Source organism: Myxine glutinosa, chromosome 3 (genome assembly GCF_964187855.1).
Source record: "Myxine glutinosa chromosome 3, kmMyxGlut1.1, whole genome shotgun sequence".
Taxonomy (NCBI): Eukaryota; Metazoa; Chordata; class Myxini; order Myxiniformes; family Myxinidae; genus Myxine; species Myxine glutinosa.
In genome coordinates this window covers 95,655,671-95,678,083 of record NC_136263.1, presented here as the reverse complement: position 1 = coordinate 95,678,083, position 22,413 = coordinate 95,655,671, and positions in this window count along the sequence as shown.

Genomic DNA, 22,413 nt, shown 5'->3' with positions numbered 1-22,413 from the left:
AGGGCCAGGTTTACAATTATGTCCTTGTAAACAAGGACATAATGCTCATGAACGACCTGATCATCCCATCCATCGTGAACAAAGAAAACAAAGCACTGCGACCGGACATAGTACTCAGGAACAAAAAGGAAAAGACAGCATTACTGATTGAGATATCAGTACCCAGCGATTTTGGCCTAAATAATGCAGAAATCAAGAAAATGACCAAATACCAAGACCTCAAAAATGAAGTGAAAAGATCCTGGAAGCTAAAGAGTGCTGACATTGCACAAGTGATAATTAGAGCAATGGGAATGATAAGGAAGAACCTCACAAAGATCCTACAAACTATCCCTGGGAACATTACCACAAGCAAACTACAGTTGGAAGCTGCACAGGGCTCATTGACGATCCTGAAAAGAGACCTCGGAACAAAACTGTGAAAACGCAACTTAGCCCAGGAATCATGATCTGTTCCTGAAATGGAGGTAGACACTTGGAGATCTCGGAGGACTCTGTTCCATCTTCTGAAACCCGCATACATACACACACTTTTTTGCCTTGCTTATTTTATTGTCCCGACTATTCCTGTAATGTCTACGAGTATATAATAGAACATGATGTAAACTGAAAGGAAAGACTTCAGCTTGCATGTTATTGGGTTTATTGCCTTTGAAAAACATTTAATCCCTTGTGATGTCATGAGGCCAGAAAAAATGTTTATTTCTTTTTGGAATAAGATTTCATAGAATGGATGTTCATTGGGGAAATAATAAATAGTTTAACTTTCATAACATATAACCTGTTTAGACCAGAGCCCTATAACAAATTGCATTATGGTTAAATGGTGTGTTCATCATGCTTGTGATAATTTATGATTGACATTGAAATGCTGCTTTTTCTAAGTGAATGAATTTTGATGAAGCACTGACTGTTCTTCACGATGTAATGATATATATTTTTTCTAAGACTGACAGCATTTTTTCAGCAATAATTTTAACATCATAATAATGGGACATCTGTATTTCTGATCTCTGGACTTGCCAATTTGTATCGTAATAAATGGATAAAACACATACGCACACACACTTGTCAAAAATTCCCAACACGCTCGGCCAACACATTTCCTATTTTATCCCTCAACTTCCTTTTGTTTTAATTTTCCCACTGCAGTCCTCCCCCTCCCTGTGTAAATATATGAATGATCCTTTTAACCTTTCCAGGGTCAAATTTCCTTGTTGCAAAGCAATGAGTCCATTTGTCCACATCCCAGAATAAAAAACACTGTTTTGCCAGATGTGTTATTGGGTATCTATGTTGTGCCAGAGTACCTGTCTGCACATGCTTGGAGCAATGGCTATTGCCAGACATGTAAAGCTGCACCAATTGCGCAGTCCTGCCATAGCACGGCATTGCGTTAGTTCATGTACCTTGATGAGCTGTGCCTGTGAGTTAACTTGCTATGTCAACACATTGCGCACCATAAGTGCTGCCATCTTGCATTCTGTGTGTTCGAGGGATTTTCAGTTTCGAATGCCAGTATGACTGAAAACCTATTGTCCTGTTGGTGTTTTATACCGTCCATGTTTTCGGGTTGTCTGCCCGTTTGTTTTTTTGGCTGTTTGCATTGTTTTTGGGTTGGCTGTCCACCCAGTCGTGATCATTTTTTGTTACCGTGATAACTTGTGAATCCTCAAGGAATTTTTTTTACCAAACTTGATACAGGTATGTACAATGATGCAAAAATGAATTGATACTATTTTGGGGTCAAAAGTAATGTGACCTTTAACTGAAAGTAGCAGATTTTGGTTACCGTGAAAACTTGCGAACCACTCGAGATTTCAACCATACTTGACACTTATGGATTGTAATACAAAGATGAGCTGATTGCATTTTAGATTGAAAAGGCCAAAAGTTGTGCCCTTTGGAAATCACTTTGCAGACCATCACTTGAGTTGGAAGCATCTGATGTTGTCTCTCTTCTACTCATTTGTTTTTTTTCTCTATCTTTCTATCGCGCGCTCTCTATCGGGACCTTTAATTTTTCATGTGAATTTTAATTGAGATCAAACGTAACAATGGGTTGACGTCTAACATGGGAGGAGACTTATCCATTGATGCATTCTCATCAAGCTACTTTCTTGTTATTAGCGATGCGATCAAAGATGGCTGAATGTCGGCCTTTGTAGTTGTAAAACAATCAGATGTTTAACGTGTCCCCAACCATTTATTGAACAAGCATTGTCCGATTTTGTTCAAACTTGGCACAAGCACAGTACATGATGGCATACACGTGCCCCTCACTGTATTTTGCAATCCGATCAAAGATGGCGGACTGGTAGACTGGCGGCCATTTTAGTTATTTTCAAAACCTGATATTGAACACGTCCTCAACTTTTTCTCTGACATGCATTTACCGATCTCGTTCAAATTTGGCACACAGAAAACGAATGATGGGTTACATACGCATGTCGTTTTTTTCCGAGATCAGATCCAACATAGCCGAGTGGTGGCATTTTTGTTACTTGAATGTGCCCCCAACCATTTCTCGGACGTGTATGGACCGATTTTATTTAAACTTAGCACAAAGACAATACATGAGTATACATATGCAGTGTATTTTGCTTTGTGACCTGACCAAAGATGGCTGACTGATAGCCTTTAATTCCGTAAAGCAAAATTACTAGAACCACTAGGGGCTATGACATTTTATGTCTTTTTCTTCTTGTTATTACCAGCAGAGGACCCACCCTACGGGCTATCTTGTTCCAAGCATCCAACACATTCTTCTGACACACTTTTATTTTGGCGGTGTATCGGCAATTGACAGTCAGTCATTTCATTGCATCAATCACTCAAAATAAATAAATAAATAACCCGGGTTACATGCATGAATCAGAAACATGCCTACCGCTTGTAATTCAAAATCCCTCATTGCATTGGAAAACGTGGGGACAGGAATACTGTAAAGGGTGGGACTTGTAATACCCTCTCCCACCTGGAGGCGGCGCTACACGATACATATTTTCATGGAGAATTTGCATGCCTCCTTCTCTCCTCTCCCCCAACTCCCCGCTCCAAGACCACCTGCAAAGATAAAAACACCACTATACGCTTATTCGGGGTCGTGCTGATCATATGTAGCAAGTCTGGATGCAATCCGCCCACAACTTTAGGAGGAGTAGTGTGACAAACACACCCCAGTCCATGAATTATAGTAAGGATTATTATTGTTAGCTCATCTATGAGAGAGAAGGGCTGTTAAAGCCATAACGGTGTCAGGAAGTAAGTCATTTCTTCCGGCAATGGGTCCATTAACTTTTTGTCCATACTCCTCTGAGGTGGCGGCGGCTCAACGGATTGTTTTGATTCTCGGTATGATGATTCATGACTTTAATGTGCAAAAACTAATAAAGCCCTTTTTTAAATTTCCATCCAGGTGGTGAGATATTTAGCTAATCAACTCAAAATATAATCTATGTTTGTATGTCCATCACATACTACGAGATTCCATCATCTCAAGATGTTTCGTTGTTGTTTAATTTAAACCTTTAAATTTAACCTTAATTACCCTAGTCGGAGGCGAGAGTATTGCATTTGGGTCTGTTTGTTTTTGTGTCTCCATCTGTGCAGAATGTGAGTAGATGTATTCACTACATACTATTGAAAAACCTTAAGACCCCCAAGACTCTAAAGCCCCATAAGACTCCTAAGAACCTTTAGTTTCGTTTAAGACCCTTTAGAACCGTAAGACCCTCTTTATCACCTAATATATTGTTATGAATTTGGGGTAAAGGGGAATATCTAGATCCAGGTAGATATGCATAGGTAGGTGCTCCGATGATCGTGGTAGAAGAACCATCTCGATGTACAGTAAGTCGGGGACCTGTAGCCCGTATGTCAAAGTAAGCTGCATATCTGTGTCCCCGCCACGAGGGGGCGGGGCTTGGGAACTAGAATTAGGGAATGTGCTAACTCCATTGTGTGTCGTTCCCTCTGTGATCTACCCGGTGTCCCTTATGGCAATACATCCCATAGACATTAGCTAGGCCCATTAGCGCACCACACATTAAATGATTCCACCACCGCCACAATGACTTTGGAAGAGCAGACGGAAGCGGCCACGTACAATGCCGGCATGAGCATCAAACATCGTGCAAGGCAAGCAATAGCCACACCCAGGAGAACGTGTGATTGGTTGGGGTAAGAAGCTGGCCACTGATTGGTGGAAGGAAGTGGCAGACTGATTGGCCACCGACGGATAGCCAATGGGAAGACACCAACGCGGTGTGAAGATTCGGGAAGTCAAGGGGCACCGCGCTGGTTGGGGAAGAGGTCCGGCTGACATCGGAGCACACCGAACAAGAGACTTGGAGCGGTGGACATTTTGTCACTTCGGTCCGGACTTTGGTGGTGAACGTGTGTGTGGGCCAATATTTTCCCTTCTCGTTCCTGGATCCATCCTGCCCGGACCTCAGTCTCAACCTTTCTTCTCGCTTTGGCTTCTGCCTTCCCAGGCCTTCCTTCCTTCCACCCTCGCCCTGCTCGTTTGGTCCCTCCATCTGCGACTCGCTCACCACGAACGTTGGGTGCATCGGAGAGCCATGCCAAACCCGAAGAGGACATTGCACGGCTGCGGAGGCGGGTTGCACGCCCGCTCGCTCACTTCGCGCGGGGAACCGAGGCCTGCTGCACACCAGCGGATGTGGGCTTAGCAGCGCACGAACGGGGGCATCGAGGCCTACTTCCTGCCAAGCACGGAGTCCCGTCGGAAGACGGTGCTCGAGGCTGACGAGTCCTGACTCACCACAGATAGAGCTAAGTCCCCATGAACGAACACAACATTTTATTTGCTTCATTCCCATTTGTTTGTATTTGAAGTGTGTATGTAAGAGCGCTCATTAGGGGGTTTAGTTATTACCGGCGCATTCTTTTCCTGTCCCGATATTTATTAAATAAACCCTTGTATTATTTTCCCAACCAGCTTTAATCCCATTTTCGTTTGCGAGTTATGTTCCAAGGGTGAAGACATCGTCGGACCGTCAGGTAAGCCGGCATTCTCCCCCAAACCCCCCCTTCTCGTGTATCGAACCGCCATCAATTGGATTGCATAAACGCCTCTTTAAGCTCGATATTCCATCTGCAATCCCCTGGTCTTAACCGAGGGGAATCGCGCGACAATATATCATTGCAGATCTCAAACGTCGGCCTCCCCCTTACCAAGGGGGCTTAATCCCTTTGTCTTTTATCGAGCCGACGCGATCTGGTGCTATGACGTTCCTTCCGGTCAGCGCTGAATAGGGTGGCAGGCCGAATTATTCCTATTACCTAACTACCAGCGCCTCCCAGGAAGCAAGGAAATAACCCCATCCGAACCACGGTTGTAGTGGAAATGCCAAGCGATAGCGAGCCGTGATCCCGGCCGTTAACAGGCACTAAACCCGATCTGAGCGTTTGTAATCGTGCCACGCTTACCCAATGGAAGAAATCACTAATACGGTCGGATTGAGAAGAAAGGAAGAACAGATTGGTTTATTAACACTTTGTACAATGACACGAAGAAGAAGAAACACAGTGCAGCCTTAAGAACAGTCTTAACTTATCCCCTGGACAAACGGGCCCGCACACACAGACACACATACAGGGATGTAGATGGTCAGGGTCGAAGGTCCAGGGATGATGTCCACAGCTCGTTCCGGTCCCCGACACCGTGAAGAAGATGGTAGGACAGACGGCAGGCGTTCCCCGCGTGTCGTTGGCACGGACTGGACAATTATCGGGGGAAAGGTACGCTAGGCTGGCGGTTACTTCGCGGCTCAGCCGCGTATGTAATAAACGAACCGGTGCTATATGCGCTCCAACAGTTCAAATGGCGAAGTGCCTCTCCCAATCGTCCTCTTTGGTAAAGCGCATATACCCCTTCTGGCCAGTCCTTTCGCACGGGAGTCCTCTTTAACTCTTGATACCAGCGCTTTTGCGTAAGTCCTCTTTCATGCCAATGCTTGGCTTCCCTCACGAGTCCTTTTGGTAAAAGCGCAATTCCTTCACGGTCAGTCCTGTGGAAGGGCTTTGTCTGCGCGTTTATATAGCACCGCCCAGCGAACCCTCTCAAATTTGCCAACCGCGCTTTGACCACGCCCCTCACGCCATTCCACCCGAGCCCTGGTTGGTCATTGGCTCTTACCGGCTCCGCCCTTGACGTGGCCACACCCCGACCTCGCGTTCCTCCCCCTTTTCAGGCCTACCTCGTGGCATTTGGCTGGTTTGAGCATCCCAATGCGAGGGCAATAGCAAACATGGGGCGCGGACTGGATGCTGCCCAACGAGGTATATTTGGAGGGTGGGCCGCAAAATGAATGGGACCTACTCTTATTTATTTCTTTACACAACGCAGGTATCACTAATGGGAATGGCCTTATTCTACACATATACTATGACATAACTAATGTTCTAAGGTGGCCTACGTGTTGCATGTGGACTAACTATGGGGGCAAACCTTTAACCTTTATTAATCAAATATGTACATTCTCAGAACCGCAACAATATATATAAAAATACTCAGTATATCATTATGGTGAGTTTCTTTTACACTTTGGTGATTTATTTGTTAAAAGAACCATGTCACTGATTGTCTGTCGCAGCAAGAAGTCAACAACAGGATTATATCACAGGTGGCGTGGCAAAATGTACGGACAGGTGCATTTGATGATTGGCTTCACAGTCGGCTATACAAGGATTGTTGCATTCTGTATTAGTGGAAAACAACTGCTGCACGTCTCCAAAAGTTATTGCCGCTTCCTCTGGAGATGGTCCGTCAACTCGACAATGCTGTTTGTCATGGAGTTGTGGCTTTACGAAATTACGGCATGAAACAGCGTGCTATTGCTCGGCAGTATGGCATCACTCAAGGTCAGGTGTCAAAGATCCTGAAACGAAATGTTCAGAGGGGTGTCGCTACTCCAATACCGAGGCCAGGACGTCTCCGCAGAACCACAAGGAGGGATGATCGCCAGCTGCACCGGTTAGTCCGCAATGGCCGTACCAAGTCAGCTAATCGGCTTAGGGCTGAGTGGCAGCAACTGACAAATGTGCCTGTATCCAGAAGGCTAGTCAACCAACGACTGGTTCAAGCAGGCTATCGTGCCAGGCGTCCCCTGAGAAAGCCACGCCTGACCAGACAACACCGCCAGCGCCGATTGCAGTGGGCCAGAGAGCACCGTCAATGGCAGCCAGGACACTGGAATCACGTGATCTTCAGTGACGAGTCTAGATTTCTGGTCTATCGTCAAGATGGCCGCGTCCGAGTGCGCAGACAAATGCATGAAGCCGACAACAAAATTGCATAGTGCCAAGAGTCCAAGCTGGAGGTGGTGGGGTGACCGTTTGGGCTGCTTTTCATGCAGGAGGCAAAACTGACCTGGTTGTTCTGAATGGAAACCTGAACCAGTTCAAGTACAGGGCCATTCTGGAAGAAACATTGCTTCCATTTGCTCGTGCATCATTTCGAGGAAACTTTGTCTTCCAAGATGACAATGCACGGCCTCCTCGTGCTCGCATGATCCAACACTTTCTTGCTGATCCTGGTGTAGAGCATATGGAGTGGCCTGCCATGTCCCCGGATATGAATCCGATAGAGAACTTGTGGGCAGAATTAACGCGTCAAATCGACCACTTGGACCAGCAGCCGACCTCTGTGCGTGAATTGCAGCAGGCTATTGTCACTGCATGGCAAGCGATTCCTGTCCAAACCTTGGCAAATCTCGTGAACAGCATGCCATGCCTCAACGTGTACGTGCTCTCCTGAATGCTCGTGGGGGTTACACGAAGTACTGAACTGTAATTTTACTGTCCGTAATCCCAGTCGTAATTTAACTTTTGTTTTTGTTAAAAAAAATTTGGGCTAATGTGCAAAATAAAGAGATACTTCTGGAAAACGTACAGAAGTTTAACACAGTACTGTCCGTGAATTGAGTTCGATATCAGTTTACATCACTTTCAAGGATCAATTTATTTGTTTCGAAATGTCAAATGTGGTTTTTGTTTCTTTTAAAGGTCACATTAACAAAATCTAGAATAATTTCAACATAATTCCAATGAACTTTTGGTTCTGAGACATCTTGAAAAGGAAGTTCACCCCCACAAAAAAAATATTCCATATTAAATGCCAAGTCTGTGTATATATATATATATATGTGTATATATATATATATGTACATATATATATATATGTGTATATATATATATATGTACATATATATATATATATATATATATATATATATATATATATATCAAACGCTTCTTCTATTGATGGGGTTGAAAATTGATGATTTTAGGTGACGCTGACGTTTGACCATTTTTATTTTTTTATTTTTTTATTTTTGTATACAGAGTCGAGGCTCGTGAAAGAGCTAACATGTATCAAACAAACAAATCAAACAAACAAGCAAACAAAGTATATAAAAAGGGGAGCGGTCGACAAGATGGGGAGAGAAGGGGAGGAAGCACACAAACACAACATTTGAGAGCAGGGACATCGGGAGATGTGTGGGAGGGAGGGGGCCTGGGGGGCAGGATAGGTATAAAACGCAAGGACACCAAGGACTTCCAGGAAAGAAGTCGACACCTCGAAAAGTGGATTTGGGGTGAAATTAGCGGGGGTAGAAAAGATCAAGGCTTTGGATTGGGGAAGATAAGAGATGGTGGTGAACAGCTGTGTTAAAGACCTGGAGGGAGGAGTGGGATTGAAGAGAGTGAGGGAGTTTGGTCCAGAGGCGGGAGAAAGGAGGAGTGAAGGTGAGCAGAGAGCCTTGATTTTGGCAGTTTAACCATTGGACGGTTGCAGGCAGATCTTGTGCGATCTGACAAGTTTATTAATTTGCCTTCTCCATATTATCATAATAAAGTTTTGTTGAAAATTTGACAAAACTGAAATGGTAAAAAAGTTACGGCCTGGACAGACGCACACAGGCACACACAAGTGATTACAAAACCCTGTCTCCTGCTGTGTATGGGAAGGGCTAAGTAAACAAGATCGAGCAACATAAACATTGTCTTAATATAAATCCTGTTCTTACCTAAATGTGGGTGCCATCATCTTTCCCTTCGGCTATTGTAAACGTCCACAATGTCCTCTGGAATCAGCTTTGCAGTTAAATCACCGATGTGAAGAAAGTCTTTCTTCACTTGTGATTGAGCACAACGAGTTTGTCTTTGTTTTGAAATGGCCGCCCCACTGACAATGTACGAGATAACTCAGAGTTTGGAATAGTTTGGGTACATTCTTTGAGGTATTTATTTTTGAAGTCTCTGAAGGGTAACAACAGATTCCGTCTACCGGTAAAAAGGTCAATTTCTGTCGTTGCAAGTTGAGGATTTATTGGCGCTGAGGAAGCGCCTTTAGCAATTGACTTCCAGCCAGTGTAACGCTAATTCCTGTCACAGGAATTCTGAGATCATATAAGTGGACGTGGCAGTTCCTGATTGGTTCGTGTTGGGGAACGCCTTCTCGCTGCCGACGTGACGTAAATTCGCGCACGCGCACTGGTGATTGGCGCTGAGGAAGCGCCTTTAGCGATTGACTTCCAGCCAGTGTAACGCTAATTCCTGTCACAGGAATTCTGAGATCATATAAGTGGACGTGGCAGTTCCTGATTGGTTCGTGTTGGGGAACGCCTTCTCGCTGCCGACGTGACGTAAATTCGCGCACGCGCACTGGTGATTGGCGCTGAGGAAGCGCCTTTAGCGATTGACTTCCAGCCAGTGTAACGCTAATTCCTGTCACAGGAATTCTGAGATCATATAAGTGGGCGTGGCAGTTCCTGATTGGTTCGTGTTGGGGAACGCCTTCTCGCTGCCGACGTGACGTAAATTCGCGCACGCGCACTGGTGATTGGCGCTGAGGAAGCGCCTCTAGCGAATGACTTCCAGCCAGTGTAACGCTAATTCCTGTCACAGGAATTCTGAGATCATATAAGTGGGCGTGGCAGTTCCTGATTGGTTCGTGTTGGGGAACGCCTTCTCGCTGCCGACGTGACGTAAATTCGCGCACGCGCACTGGTGAAGCTTACTCGATCTTACTCGATCCCATATTACATGTACTTTCATTGCATACAAATTATACTTCCTCCTAGAAATTCCATGCCCGAACCTCAGCGCAATCCAAGAGGATTCACTTGTTTTGAGTGGATCTGCCTATTTTCCATGTGCATTTGTTGCCTCTTCTTCATGCTGTCTTTAACCCAAAGTTGCTGGGACAATGAAGTCCGTAAGAGCTGCCAAGAGTTTCACTCTTTCTTTTTGGCAAGTGATGTGTGTCTTCACCTGGCACTGCAATGTCGTGGTCTTTACAGAATTCTGTCATTTCCTTCCACGTTTCTTCACTTCCTCGTTTTTCAAAGTACACTTTCCTTTTTCTCTACGATAGAGGAAGCGTTTGCAATTGTGGTATCTGTGTTGAAATTGTATTCAAGTTGCGACCCAGGTGTCATTACCACTACTGACCACTAGTTGGCCAATATAGGATCTTGGCTCCGAAGAGTGAAGGGCACTCCTGAGACATTTATCATGCTTTACCCACGTGTGTGCTTAGAATGGTAAGGGGAACCTCTGCATATTGCTTGTCTATTTGCCTGAATGTCATACCCTTTCTTGCTCATATGATTGACGTATATTGATCTCATGATTGCCAATTCTCTTTTAGATATTGCTGGAGTTCGATTCTGATTAAACTCATCTTGGAGACACTGTCTGACATCGATCTGATTATTTTACAACAGTATCCATGCTTTAAAGTCCTTTGTGAGCAACATGAAAAACTTTCAAAAAGTCCTCAAAGATAATTATCAAGCAGGTAATGAATGAAACTCCAGTCATGAGATGAAAAAGGCCATTTGCTTCCTCGACCACGTTTCACCTTGTTCACCTGGATCGCTGAGACACCGCATGATGGCTGTGTAATGTTTTTACTGCAAATTTCACTTACTTGCCTAACTTGAACCATCCTTCAAAGGTCGGCAAAATGAGTACTAGTTGACTGGTTATATAGAGAGGCATTGGATCAGCAGCAGCCACGCCCCCAGAAAAATGAGGCAACCAGCAGCCGTAGGCTGCACGCGAACCACCACCACTAATTGCACCTGCTCCAAGAACAATTTGAAATGCACTGACTTGTGCCACTGTGTAGACTGAGAAGAGAGAGACTGGGGTTGTTAATGTTAGCAGGGTTTCTGCCCTACAGGCGATCTTGTTTCCAAGTAGTCCGGCAGCTAAGCTAAATATAGCATAACAATTGTGCTTTTTGTGAGGAAAGCACCAAATTTGGCACACTAGTAGACTATCATATTATGAAAAGATCTGGATATTGGTCCATCTCAGATTCAGAGATTTGATTTTTGCAAGATTTGCAGATTTTGCAGATTTGCAACGCCAGGGACGGCCGACTCCTTCCTGCGAGCTGCCCACATCACCCGCACAAGAAGAGCTCATCAAATCACTGCAGCGGCACTGCACATCCTGCAACACCGTGCGTGCGTATGAACGCCACTGTATGACGTATGCTGATGATGCAGAAGACCTGCCTGAGTTCGAAGACTGGTGTCATCAGAGAGGAGAAGACATTCCCAACTTTCAGTACTGGGCAACTGTGCTGGAACTAGAGATGTTGGTGCTGATCTACGTGCGTTCTCTGCGGCAGGCTTCATTCACGATGTACCTTGATGCCCTGATGGAACTGGTCCCATGGTTCCATGCCTTAGACCACACACACACACAGGCCAGGTGGGTCCCTGTTCACCTGAGGGACATGGTTGCACTCCCAATGAAGCACCCAGATGTAGCCAGAGAATTCAGGGCTGGCAACTTCACTGTACAGAAGACGAAGAAGGTGTTCTCTTCGATCCCAATCGACCAGGCGCATGAACAGAATAACGCCTGCATCAAAGGAGATGGTGGAGCAGTAGGCCTCACTGACAACCCAAGTGCCCTGTGGCGTTGGATGATTGCCGGGCCAGAAGTTGCCAGGGCCATAGAAGAGTTCCAAGATGGCCATCAACACTGGGGGAGGCGAGAGGACACACGTCATCACGACCAGACACCAAGTGTGCAGACCTCTTTCGCCAAGGATGTCCGCGCCCTTGTCAGCGTCATGGAAGAGCTTGGCAACCCCTTTGAGGAAGAGAGCATGGATCTGGTTGTCCTTGACACAAAGGAAATTGCAGGTCCTGCTGCAGTTGAGACTGTCAGGAATGTGAAGAAGATTGGCCAAGAGCAGTTCCAGGCTTTCACCAGAGAATGCCTGGTGGAAAGGACCAAGCCAATTGATGATGCAATTCGTCGGAACAAGCTGAAGGTGTCATTTTGGAAAATGGCTGCCACAGCCATCAGGGGCTGAATTTGAGATGGCCCAATATCCACATCTGTTCATAATAGGATAGTCTACTAGTGTGCCAAATTTGGTGCTTTCCTCACAGAATGCACAATTGTTATGCTAAGTTTCCCCACTAAAGCGTTCAACATGTTCTTCTGACGCATCGATTTATTTAGGCAGTGTATAGGCAACAGACCGCTGCCTCAATTGCCCCCGAAAACAAAAAACATAGGGGCAATACTCCCGGCGCTCACCTGATAGAATAAACAGTATACTGCACCGACTAAAGGACCTGATAGTCGGTGCAGTATAGTTTATTCTAAGGGTATTTTGCACAAATTTCAATGGTTGCTGGAAGACGGGGCAGCTTGTAGAATCATACTAACATAATCATAAAACTTTAAACAAACAAACAAAAAAATACCTATTTTGGGGGCAACCCCCCCCCCCCTCTCCCGCCTCCCAATCCCATATACCTCCTAAGACCCCAATTTCTCTAATGCCTTGAACAAACATTGGTACTTCATGGGTGATGAAGGTTCTGGTGAAGTTTCATCGAAATTGCCTGTATAGCTTCTGAGAAGGAAGCAAATACCTTTTTGGGGGGCTTAAACTGTTCATATGTTTTATTCCTCTCCCACCTCCCCCCAAGTCCTCCCGATGTCCCTGCTCTCAAATGTTGTGTTTGTGTCCTTCCCCCTCTCTCCCCATCTTGTCTGCCGCTCCCCTTGTTTTTTGTGTTTTGTGTGTCGGTTTGTCTTTTTGTGTGATTATGTTAGCTCTTTCACGAGCCTCGATGTTGTATACAAAAAAACAAACAAAAAAAACAACAACAACAACCTGGATCCACTTTGACTCCCAGTGGACCCCTTAGACTCGATTTTTATTAATTCCGTGAACAAAGTTTAGTTAAAACACAACAAATATCATTTGTGCCAAATTTAGTCGCAATCCCATCAGCGGTTTCAGAGAAGAAGTTTCAAGTGTTTTCTGACGACGGATGGACGGACGGACAACGCGCCATCGCATAAGCTCCCCTAAACTTCGTTCCAGGTGAGCTAAAAACCCGGGTTCAGAGCCTCCGTTAGGTGCCCGCGGAGCCAGCGGAGGCTGCCCCCTCTCCCCCACAAATGCCCCCTCCCCTACATCGGCTTTCTTTAACGTCCAGTTATCAATAACACATTCCTGCATGCCCACCGGCTCACAATTTTTTTACTGACGGATTTAATCAGACATCATGTTGCACTTCACAACCACGTGGTAAACCTGTCTGTAAATCGCAATTCTCTATGAGGATGAAAAATACAGTGAAACACGCGAAAACCGGACATTTAGTGGCACAGTTGGTGTTGTTGTTGTTGTTTTTGTGCTCCTTCAGCTCCTTCAGTGTCTGCCACGCTTTATTCTATAATCTTAAATGGTTCCTGCCGCCATACATAAACATCTTCTTCATCCAATTCAGAAAGATAGACGGACTTTTAAAATAGAACCCTGTATCTTTATGTTTAAACGGACATTGATTTTTTTTTTCCAAGTATCGGTGAGGGCGAGACTACCGGAAGTGGGGCCCTTTTGTGGTTTGTTTTCAACGTATCCAATCACGTGACTGTTGTCGCGAAGGGTGCACTAACCGGAAGTTACATAGTTCCGTCCTCATCTATAAATCGATCCTTTCTTCTTGTTTCCATACTTTTTCCAGTAACATCCCTACATCCTTTTTCATTTAAAAAAATGTTTTTATTATTTGTTAAATAGCTTTCCAACGACCTCAAAGTAAATCGAATGAAATTTGCGATTCGTTATTTACTCGATTTTACGTCATTTCCTCCATCTTGCGGAAGTACATTTAGGACGTGAGTCAGCGTTATCTTCTGTATTAACACACTCGGCATTAGGCTCACATAAGCTATCCTGGCAATAATGAGCAGTGATGAGCACAGAAACCGAAGTCCGAGGCATTACGAGTCTGGAGCAGCAAAAAGAAAAAAGCAAGAGGCGTCGAAGGTTGGAGAAACGAAATTGAGAGGTCTTGAGAATTTTCTAATGAAACCACCCAGAGCGCAGCACATTTGACTCAACGTCACAGCTCCAGCGTCAGGAGCAAGATAGGAATTCTGGGGACATGGATGAAGACACAACACTTTCAATCGTAGAGCAGATGCCTGGACAGGCAGACAAAGAATCAGTTGGTGGTGAGCAGTTTGTGGGTTTTGTCGAAAAAATTTCTGACCCTTCAGAGTGGCCTCAAGTGCTGGAGTGGCCTCAAGTGCTGGAGTGGCCTCAAGTGCTGGAGTGGCCTCGTGCTGGAGTGGCCTCAAATGCTGGAGTGGCCTCAAGTGCTGGAGTGGCCTCAAATGCTGGAGTGGCCTCAAGTGCTGGAGTGGCCTCGTGCTGGAGTGGCCTCAAGTGCTGGAGTGGCCTCAAGTGCTGGAGTGGCCTCAAGTGCTGGAGTGGCCTCGTGCTGGAGTGGCCTCAAGTGCTGGAGTGGCCTCAAGTGCTGGAGTGGCCTCAAGTGCTGGAGTGGCCTCAAGTGCTGGAGTGGCCTCGTGCTGGAGTGGCCTCAAGTGCTGGAGTGGCCTCAAGTGCTGGAGTGGCCTCAAGTGCTGGAGTGGCCTCAAATGCTGGACCAGGTGACAATTTCTGCCATTGTCAAGTTCGATCCAAAGCATGTGAAAGTGCATGATTTTCCAAAAAAACGATGCGAATAGGAGATTCTCAGCTGAAAATTATTATCGAAAGCTCAAAAATGGTGAACGAATCGAGCGCACATGGCTAATATATTCTATAGCGGCCGACGCTGTGCACCGCTTCTGTTGTAAGCTTTTTGGAAATGTTGCCATGCACCTCACCTGTGATGGTCTTTCAGCCTGGAAAGATTTGTCAAAAACATTCTCCCAACATGGAACCTCACCACACCACACAGCTTGCATGCAGAAGTGGAAGGATTAGGATGCAAGGTTAAAAGGCGGAAAGACTCTGGATGATAAGCTTCAGAGTTTGATAGACCTGGAGAAAAAACATTGGAGAACGTCTGATTGCGATTGTTCATTTTTTAGCTGAGAAAAATCTGGCATTCCTTGGGTCATCGATGGATGTTATACACCTTGGGTCATCCAGACACACACGTATGGCATGCGTATGTACTGTATGTACGTAAGTACATAACCAATTGCTTAACCCCATCTTTTGCTTCGAGAGCGCAGAGTAAGAAAGGAAACAATCATTCAAAACTATCAGTTTCCAATGGTTTTACTTTTGGAGAAAAGGAAGATCAGTTAAGTTCTTCCCAACAGAAAGCAATCGCACCTGAGCAGTTACCAACACACGCTGAGCCCGTTGAGACTTTTCCCCAAAGCTGATACTGAGCAGCCTGTGGTATGGTGATTTTTTTTACCATAACAGTCGAAATAATAGGATTTCAATTAATTTAACCCTCCTCGAACCCCCAATGAATCTGATTGTTGGCGTGACAAAATGGTGGTAAGACGAGACAAGTCGATGCTTAAAATATAAATAAATTACCTGTGCAAGATATGGTAAACACGAATACCGAACACAAAAACACAAGACAACCGCCTTATTTTACCCTTCGGCTCCACACACACACACACACACACACACACACACACACACACACACACACACACACACACACACACACACACACACACACGACAACCACCTTATTTTCCCCTTCGGCTCCACACACACACACACAACACACACACACAATACACACACACACACACACACACACACACACACACACACACACACACACACACACACACACACACACAAGACAACCACCTTATTTTACCCTTCGGCTCCACATACACACACACAGACACACACATAACACACATAACACACACCTATACACATACACATACACACAAACAAGAACTAGACAAGATAGAGGGAAAGGCACAAACTGAAGAGCATGAAGCTGACAAGCTCCAGCTTTGTGCTCTTCAGAACATGCGCAATGCTGCGTCATAACCAAGGGAAGAGTGAGAGTCAAAGTGTGGGCAGAGTGTGGCCAGAGTCAGAGTGAGCCAGTGGCAAGAAGTGGAGTGGTGGTCAGGGCGCTCGTGGATCCAAGCTTGAGATTGTGAGCTGGTCCAAGAGAGCGAGCATCAGACTCAATTAGACAGAGGACTAATTGAGATAGAGACTCAGCATGTTTACTGTTGGGGCCAGGGTGTTACACCCAACCCCATTGTGTCATAAGTCTCAGCCTTCCGAAGCTCACCAATCACAGAGCACAATGCTCTCTGCCGCCAGGAGTTGCACGAATGAGACCCCAGTGATCCACCAATCACAGTCCAAGGCCCTCTGGAATCCCCACCCTCTCGGGTCCCCACAAGTTTCCGCCCCGAGTGGATCTAGCAATGAGGCCTTAGGAATTCCTGTCCTGAGGGTCCATGAGTGTTTCAGTTGTGGAGCAGAGGAGGAGTTTATCTCCCTCTGTAGGTGTGAGAGGGTGTGGTCCGTGTCGCCCGATACTGCATGATTCAGTAATGTGGTTCCACAAAGGGGAAAATAGACAGGATGCATTTACCTATAGCTCTCCCTAAATCAGACAAACCTCACTCCCTATTCCAAGCCTGGCTAGCTGCAGTGCTAAAGTCCCATTTCCCTCAACACACCTTAAAACAGGAAAGAATTCCCCCACCCACATGGACGTACATGGCGTATTAGGCCTTAATCGAAGTTGTGTAGCGGCTACCGCTGGGTTTACACAATCGCCTTGCACCTACCAAGGACGCGGAGCGATCACCATGCCGGGCTCGTCCAGGACGCCCGGGCAGGCCCGCGCTCAACTTGCCAGGCCTCGGCCGGGACGCCCGGGCACGCCCAGCCACGCCCGCTCTCGACTTGCCAGGCCGCGTCCGGGAAGCCCGGGCATGCCCGGGCATGCCCACCCTCGACTTGCCAGGCCTCGGCCAGGACGCCCGGGCAGGCCCGCGCTCAACTTGCCAGGCCCTGGCCGGGACGCCCGGGCACGCCCGGCCACGCCCGCTCTCGACTTGCCAGGCCGCGTCCGGGACGCCCGGGCATGCCCGGGCATGCCCACCCTCGACTTGCCAGGCCTCGGCCACGACGCCCGGCCACGCCCCCTCTCACCTTTCCCGGGCAAACGCTCCGGGATAATGTGTGTATATATATTGCTGCCCGATAAACGGGCTTTTCAGAGTACCCGAGTTGTTTTGTGACAATAAAGAAACTCGGACGAATTCCAGCTTTTTGTCGCGTCCATTCTTCCGACTATGTGGGAGCACAGCTCCTTCATTGGTGACCTACCGACATGGACACGGCAGTTGCCCTTAAACTGCCTACCTTCTGGGAGGCTCACGCGGCGGTTTGGTTCGCCCAGGCGGACTCCCTGTTTGCCCTGCGAGGCATCACGGCCGACGACACCCACTTCCACCATGTGGTAGCAGCGCTCGGTTCAGCCACCGCGGCCCGCGCCCTGAGCCTCCTCGAGAGCCCGCCAGCCGCTGACAAATACGGCACGATTAAAAAGCTCCTCCTCGACGCTTTCGCCCTCCCATCGGCGGAACGCGCACGGCGCCTGCTCGACCTGCCCGAGCTCGGCGACACGCGCCCGTCCGAGCGAATGGACTACATGCTTTCGCTGCTCGGCGAGCACTCTCCGGCATTCCTGTTCCGGGAGCTGTTGCTCCGTCAGCTGCCTAGCCCGGTACGCCTCGCCCTGGTGAGCACGACGATCACGGATCCCCGCGCCCTCGCCAGGGAAGCCGACAAGATCTCCGCGGCAGGCCAACGCATTGCAGCAGCGACCTGGGGCCCACCGCCGTCCGACGCAACGCCCATGGCGCCCGAGCACCCGGCACGGTCGACGACCGAACGGCCGACGCAATTGGCGGCCGCAACGCCGAGCCGACCACCTCCAGCACGACGACCGGGGCCTCCACCTGACCAAGCGTGGTGTTACGATCATGCCAGGTTCGGACAGAAGGCCCGGACATGCCGACCCCCGTGCACCTTCGGCAGGCCGGGAAACGGCCGGGCCGGCGTTCACTACCAGCCATGAGCGCCGGCCACACGGGCAACTTACTTTTCATCACGGACAAAGCGTCCGGACGGCGCTTCCTGTGCGACACCGGCGCCCAACTGAGCATCATACCCGCCTCCGATCAGGACAGGCAGTCCGAGTTTGCGGCCCCTCCTTGGTTGCGGCCAACGGATCGGCCATCCGCACCTTCGGCCCGTGCAACGTCACCCTCTGCTTCGGCGGCCAACGCTTTACTTGGACGTTTGTAACCGCAAACGTGCTCATGGCTCTGCTAGGCGCCGACTTCCTCTGCGCACACGGACTGCTGGTGGACGTCCAACGGCGTCGCCTCATCAACGCCGAGACCTTCAGCTCCCTGGTATGCACATTGAGCAGCTCCGCTCCGACCGAGCTTGCATGCACCCTCCCGGCGGCGAATGAGTTTGCTCGCCTGCTCACGGAGTTCCCGGCCCTCACGCGGCCGACGTTTTCGGCCGTCGCAGTACGACATGGGATCGAGCACCACATACCAACCACGGGCCCGCCGGTCTACGCCAGAGCCCACCGCCTCGACCCAGCCAAGCTCGCCATGGCCAAAGCCGAGTTCGACGCTTTGGAACACCTCAGCATCGTGCGGTGCTCCGATAGCGCGTGGGCTTCGCCACTACACATCGTCCCAAAACCAGGGGGCGGCTGGCGCCCATGTGGCGATTACCGCCGCCTTAACGACGCTACCACCCCCGACAGGTATCCGATCCCGCACATCCAAGACTTCTCCGCCCGTCTGGCAGGACGGGTCATTTTTTCAAAAATCGATCTCATACGGGGATATCACCAGGTACCTGTCAGGGCGGCCGACGTCCCTAAAACGGCCGTCATCACGCCGTTCGGCTTATTCGAATTCCTATGGATGCCGTTTGGCCTCAAGAACGCGGCTCAGGCATTCCAGCGCTTGATGGACGGCGTGCTGCGTGACCTGCCGTTCCTCTTCGTTTACCTGGACGACATCCTCGTCGCCAGCACGTCCCGGGCCGAGCACCTCCTCCACCTCCGAACACTGTTCGGGCGCCTCAGCGAGCACGGCCTCATCGTCAACCCGGCCAAATGCCATTTCGGCACGACGGCCGTTGATTTTTTGGGCCACCACATCACCACGAACGGGGCCATGCCGCTGCCAACCAAGGTCGAGGCCATCACCACGTTTCCGCGTCCCCGCTCCATAAAGGCCCTGCAGGAATTCCTGGGAATGGTGAAATTATATCACCGCTTCGTGCCCCGCGCTGCTCAGCTCATGCGGCCCCTCTACGAAGCCCTCCGGGGCAAGCCGGCCAAGCACGACATCGTCTGGTCCGCAGCAATGGACGTGGCCTTCCAAAGCTCAAAGCGGGCCCTCGCCGACGCAACACTGCTCGCTCACCCGGTGCTCAACGCTCCCATCGCCCTCACCACGGATGCCTCCGACTACGCGGTGGGCGCCATACATGAGCAATGGGTGAACGGGGTTTGGCAGCCACTCGCTTTTTTCAGCCGGCAGCTCCGGCCGAACGAGCTCAAATATAGCACGTTTGACTGTGAGCTCCTCGGTCTACACCTGGCCGTTCGCCATTTCCGCCACCTCCTGGAGGGCCGACCCTTCACGGCGTTCGTCGACCACAAGCCGTTGGTTTACGCAATGGCCAAGGTCACGGAGCCGTGGTCGGCCCGCCAACAGCGCCACCTCTCCGCCGTGTCGGAGTTTACCACGGACATCCGGCACGTCGCCGGCAAAAACAACGCCGTAGCCGACTGTCTTTCTCGGGCCAGCGCGAACGCGGTCCACCTCGGCGTGGACTTTGCGCTTATGGCGGCGGACCAAACCACCGACACCACGGTGCAATCCCTCCGGGCGGCGGACACGGGCCTCCGCCTGGCCGACATCCCCTTCGCGGACACTGTCCTGCTCTGCGACGTCTCCCAAGGCCAGCCTCGCCCCATCGTGCCCGTTACCTGGCAACGCCGCATCTTCGCCTCCCTCCACGGCCTTTCCCACCCGGGCCGGAAAGCTTCCCAGAAGCTGGTGTCGGCGCGATTCGTCTGGCACGGCCTTCGACGGGACGTCCACGATTGGACCAGCACCTGCACAGCCTGCCAACAGGCCAAGGTCCACCGACACACCCAGGCCCCGCTGGCACCTTTCACCGTGCCCGAACGACATTTCGACCACGTCAACGTGGATCTGGTGGGCCCCCTCCCCCCGTCACGGGGGTTCACACACCTGCTCACCATGGTGGACAGGACCACCAGGTAGCCGGAGGCCGTTCCCCTCGTCTCCACCACCACCGCCGACGTGGCGCAGGCTTTCATCGCCACCTGGGTCGCCCGCTTCGGCGCACCGGCGGACATCTCGTCGGACCGTGGACCGCAGTTCACCTCCGAGCTGTGGGGCGCGGTCGCCCGCAACCTGGGGGTCAAGCTCCACCGTACTACGGCCTACCACCCCCAAGCCAACGGGTTGTGCGAGCGATTCCACCGCTCCATGAAGGCCGCGCTCATGGCCGGCCTTCAAGACGGCGGTTGGGCCGACCGGCTGCCGTGGGTCCTTTTGGGCCTCCGCACGGCCCCCAAGGAGGACCTCCGGGCATCCACCGCCGAGCTTGTCTACGGCCAGGCGCTACGCGTCCCTGGCAAATTCGTGCCCGACGCTACCAGTCCCTGGTCCACAGCTCACCAGCGCTCGGACCTCCAGGAGGCCGCCCGACAGTTTGCCCCCGTGCCAACATCCCACCACGGTGACCCCCAGTCCTACGTCCCCCCAGCGCTTCGCACAGCGGAGTACGTTTTTGTGCGTCATGACGCACATCGGGGGCCACTCCGGCCGCCGTACGACGGGCCCTTCCGGGTCCTGCGACGGGACGACAAGTCGTTCGTCATCGACATCGGCGGCAGGTCGGACGGATTGCGGTAGACCGCCTCAAGCCGGCGCACGTGGACATCGACCAACCGCCACGGTTGGCCTTCCGCCGCGGCGAGGCCGCCCCCCGTCCACGGTGCCCCCCACTCGACCGCCCACCACCACACCGGACCCCCCCCCCCACGAGCCGCCATGGGTCGCTTCGGCCGGGTCACCAGGACCCCCCTCAAATTGACCCTGCCGGTGCAAGTCGATTCTGGGGGGACGTGTGTAGCGGCTACCGCTGGGTTTACACAATCGCCTTGCACCTACCAAGGACGCGGAGCGATCACCATGCCGGGCTCGTCCAGGACGCCCCGGCAGGCCCGCGCTCAACTTGCCAGGCCTCGGCCGGGACGCCCGGGCATGCCCGGGCACGCCCGGCCACGCCCGCTCTCGACTTGCCAGGCCGCGGCCAGGACGCCCGGCCACGCCCCCTCTCGCCTTTCCCGGGCAAACGCTCCGGGATAATGTGTGTATATATATTGCTGCCCGATAAACGGGCTTTTCAGAGTACCCGAGTTGTTTTGTGACAATAAAGAAACTCGGACGAATTCCAGCTTTTTGTCGCGTCCATTCTTCCGACTACGTGGGAGCACAGCTCCTTCAGTATTACCATTTTCCACCAAATGTATAAATGTAATAGTTTTCTCTGCAGATATAAACCGCAATAAAGATGAAAGCTTTCAGTCATGGCCGAGTGTCCTTTTGCTCACGACATTAACCCCAATAAAAAGCTGGGATATTAATAGGGGAGGGAGGAGGTGCCATGCAGCAGGTAATTCCACGTATTCATGTTTTTTGAAACTGGAGAGTGTGGCCATGATAGGTGCCACAACCGACCCTCGTAAATGGCAGTTTACAGATGTGAATCATGTCATTTCCTTTCAGTGTGCCTTCGTTTGAGAGATGAGAACATTTTTACCTGCGCCCCCAAAGGTGGACGGAGGTTATGTTTTCACCCCGATCTGTTTCTCTGTCCGTTTGTCTGTGAACAAAAAATCTCAAAAAAAAAGTTCTGGACGGATTCGGACGAAATTTGGCGGAGATGTAGCGTATGTGACAAGGACGAAATTATTAGATATTGGTGAAGATCCGGATTCGGCTACTAGAATG